The sequence below is a fragment of the Haemaphysalis longicornis genome, unplaced genomic scaffold (genome assembly GCF_048455015.1).
Source record: "Haemaphysalis longicornis isolate Haplotype H1 unplaced genomic scaffold, Haemaphysalis longicornis Haplotype H1 scaffold_7, whole genome shotgun sequence".
NCBI lineage: Eukaryota > Metazoa > Arthropoda > Arachnida > Ixodida > Ixodidae > Haemaphysalis > Haemaphysalis longicornis.
This window is the reverse complement of record NW_027526422.1, coordinates 172,235,153-172,239,348: the sequence shown is the minus strand read 5'-3', so window position 1 is coordinate 172,239,348 and position 4,196 is coordinate 172,235,153. Positions and strand designations below refer to the sequence as shown.

At 42.8% G+C, this 4,196-nt stretch overlaps 1 long non-coding RNA gene across 1 annotated transcript; it reads left to right on the top strand.

Moving 5' to 3' along the window:
* Positions 1–1,680: 1,680 nt before the first annotated feature.
* Positions 1,681–3,954, top strand: LOC144145523 (uncharacterized). Its single transcript, XR_013317509.1, has 2 exons — positions 1,681–2,106; positions 3,521–3,954. It is a non-coding gene; the product is annotated as an uncharacterized LOC144145523 (long non-coding RNA).
* The last annotated feature ends 242 nt before the right edge of the window (positions 3,955–4,196 follow it).

The following is a 4,196-nucleotide window of genomic DNA, read 5'->3' as shown; positions in this document are numbered from 1 at the left end:
GACTCGAGAAGTATTCTTCTAATCATTAAAGTGTAGATGAGGCATTCGTAGGTATCCACAAGAGAAATCTCACTGCGATATTTTCAGAGACTAACTAATTGCGTACTCATTTATTCTGGCTTACAAGGAAATCCCGCAAAATATGAAAACTACTACGTGATGGCGCTCCCGCCCGCCTCGTAACTCTGCGCCCCCAAAAGTGGCTGATATCAAGCAACTACTTCGCCTGTCACCCGCCCAAAAAGACAGCGTATCACCTTGATAATGGCGTGCATGAAAGCAGCAGCAACAGCATCTTACGCGAGGCGCGTGTGGCAGCTAAGACAAAGCTCGGCCACAATTTCTTCTATTTTTTTCTTTATTTCATTCTGGCTCTAACTCAGAATAAGTCTGTTTGAGGGAATTGCTTTACGAGGCGTTCGGGAGCGCCGTCACGTGGCATTTTTCATATTTCGCAGGGTTTCTTTATCAGTCAGAATAAATGAGTGCGCTAGTAGTTCGTCGCTGAAAATACCGAAGTTTTATGCATCTCGTGGGTGCCTACGAGAGCCTCATATGCAATTTGATGATTTGTACAGTACCTCTAAGGTTAGATAATAATTAAGTAATTATTTAGGTGTCAACAAAAAAATTACCGTTCACTACTCCACGGTACCGGAAACATATGCACTAGGTTGAATTGTTCTTTTTTTAAAATCTCGGTGCATGGAAGCTGGGATACCCATATTGTACCTGATCCAAGTGATGTTGGAAGAGTCACACGAGTTTTTTACCCTCAACACCAGCAAAAGCGAGTCAATGGCACTGATGCTCGTATAAGATTAGGGCTTGCTCAAGGAAAATATTTAAGATGAATGACGTAGAGCTGGTACTTCAGACTCACCAAACGTCTCGTGCGGAACAGCATGTAGCAAGCAAAGTCAAACCCCCAGCGAAATTAGTGCGGAATGTTGGGCAAAGTGCTACTGGGATAACTGGCATTTGTGCCGTACGTATTGTTATCTGATTTCCCGCCTTTATTGCGCTGGAAAACGTGCCACAGTAAGCCTAACGGTAGTCTGAAGAACACATGTGCCGCGGACGACGTCTTCCCGAAACCGTCTCGGTGTCTATAAATACGTACAATATTCTAAGGTTGCCGACTTTGAAACATTTAGAAATGAATTTTCCGCTACTCGCCGTAGACGTTTACTTCACTGTACGAAAAAGTAGACGCACCTCGCGGTTTCTCGCTATTTTAAGGTGTCTTCGTGATGACGCGTGTTGCATGGATAAGAATCTCTTAATCATTTCTTGTTTTGGCCCTAGTGTGAAAACGTCTGAAACCACCCTACGCTTTAATAAATTCATATAATGCAGAAATATTGACTTATATTAGGCCTCTAACACCAAAAAACTAAACGTTGTGAAGAAATGCCTTTTTGCTTCCGGATTTCTTCACAGCAGATTCGCGATTGCGCAGTGTGGTATTTCTTCCGGGCACACAGCTTAAATAACGCAACCACACTCGTTGTCAATGTGAAGCGTTGAAAAAGGGAAAAAGCATCTGTTTTCCAGCGAATGCATAGTCCTTCCGGGTCGTTTGTTACTGGTTAGCAAAGAGCCTGGCAAAACTTTTCGGATGACGTATTTTGGATTTGTTTCCGACTTTCACGCATATGTGTTTTAGGCCAAGGTACGATTTATTTGTACGCCGATGAAATTGGTTGGCTATGTCGTACGTTCCAGGAAAGAAAAAATAGAGCGGAAGCAGCGGTTGAAAACAAAATGTCGGTAGATTTTAATCGGTTGGGCTGCCAGACGGGAAGTGCATCTGTGAAAGCGACCGGAACCATGTAAACATGCTATCGGTGTTGGGAATCTCGCTTAAGCTAGTCTTTGCTCAACAACAGGCAGTCTCGTTTTGAGTCTATGTAGGGATATATTCGCCAGAAAAGTATAAATTGGGAGCCTTTCTTCCTTCAGGAAAAAATGCCCTAGCCTGTTGAATGTGTTCTTGCCCGCTTAAAACATAGTTCAGAGAAAACAAGCAATACACCTTTCTGTCGCATCCTGCATACTCTTGAGTCAACTGCGGTGACTAGAGCCATACGTATTCAGAAGAAAGTAAGTCAAGTAATTTGCTAGAATGCTTCTATAGTTTCTGTAATATTTTATTCTTTGAAACGCCACGCAATTATAGTAGTATCTGTCAAAGGACAATTTTGGCTGATTCAGAGCGTGCTAACGACCCTGCAATCATTGTTACTGTGTTTCTTGCACGGCGGACAAAGAATGAGCCAATGTGGAGTTGTTCCGCCCAATCAAACGTGCTTCAAAGCGTTTCTGTTTGGTAATGGGCTCGGCCTTTGGTGTTTGTTATAATAATAGCCCTGGTTGCCAAAGGATCCTTGTTGTTCTCGCCGTAAAGCTTCGTTTGTGCTCGGTAAGGGGCAGCCACCCGTCTACGTGAGTTCCACATTGCAGCCACTATGGCTGTTTTAGACAAAAGAAAACTTCCAAGGAATTGTGTACAGCTACTCAAGCAAGAAAATTTTGGCCTCGTGGGGAACTCACATGTGTGTAAACTACTAAGCTATCACCATTCGTATTTTAAATAAGAGAAAGTAAATCATAAGTAAAAGCTGTACATTGCCTCGGAGGTATCTAGAACCGTTGTTGGCAGTCGGTTGCTCTAGCTGTTGTAGTGGGGCACACGACCGATCTAAGCAAGCGAACCCGGAGCGTGATAGTTCTGCACAAATATAATAACGACAGGAATACGCGAAACATGTCTCATTACAATTTTTAAGTATACATGTTCAAAGGGACTGTTGATACATACTAATGTACTCCGTCATACCAAGCATTACAGAGCAGCCGACTACTTTTACTACAAATTAGTAAAGTGTTCTTTGGTGGTCTCTGAGGTTGTCTTAACATGGCGCTCAAGGACTAAGCAATAAGGCAAAACTCACCAATCACTTGTCTCGCAGTAACATTCGACGAATAATTATGTAAAGGGCAAGAGTGGTAGATGCTTTGCACAGTCAGTGTTAGGAAATAATTCTATGTGTAAAAAAGCTTTCATGTTGCGTGTGAACTGAAAAGAGCGATCGCTGAGATATTTCATTGCACTAAAATAGCAGAAGTGTTGTGCTGATGCTAACGTTGTGCTGATGCTAACGTTGTGCTGTTGTGCTGATGCCACAGTGTCCGTACAAGTCTGCTACCCACAGGCCACAGAATGTTGCGGTCAAAAAAGAAGGGCACAGAATTGAGAACAAAAAGTACAGTCACCATACCGATTATAAATCGAGGAAAGCGTGAACCTCATTAGGTGTAATAAATAACAGTCGTTTAATTAAAACTATCCACAATAGCTCTAGAAAATGAAACGAATAAGGGGGAAATATGGAATACGACTGGCCCTAATAAGGCCCTACAGCGAAGCAAATAAATGCTAGTTCGTAATAAAGTCGTATATGACTGACGTACTTCGGGCGTTGCTCTAAAGCTGCGCTTACGTCTGCCATTTTAGGAACAACGTGTAGAATTATCGGCATGCATTTCGGCAAGGAGGCGGCTTTTCTTCTGCTTCTGTCAATGACAGTGACGGCAATAATGGCCTCGATGGACTCTCCTGAAGAACCGAGAGAAAATGTGCTCACCCAGCTTCTACCACGGCTGACGGATGTGGTGAACAAGTTTTTGAAACTAGACGGACTTCTCAAAACTGCCCTTGGGAAGTGAAAATGCCATAGCCGTTTGGAGAACGCCCCAGGCTGCGTGAAGACAGGAAATCGCTGAACGGGGTTTTCGAATGACCATTTCGTTGGTGCTGGCCAAGTTACGATTGTACCCTTCTGTTTCTCCAGAGTTCTTGACGTTCGACACATGACAATGTCATTGGCACACGGGAGGCAATTTTATTCTCTCCAGCAGTAATTTCTGAATAAACTTTGTTTAAATGAGTCCTGTTGTTCTTATTTAACTTGAAACAAAACAGGAGAGCTGTTTAGTGCAGGTGCTGGGTTGACAGTGGCGTCCAGAAAATGTTGCTACATGATTTGTTAAAAAGAATAAGGCCTTCTAAGAGCTGCGTTCATTTTATTTGTAAATATTTCTCTTGATAAAGGTGCTTCGATAAAATGGATGGCGAGCAATGTGCCACGCTGCCTATTGAAAATACTTTCACAGAAAAAAATCGGTATGAT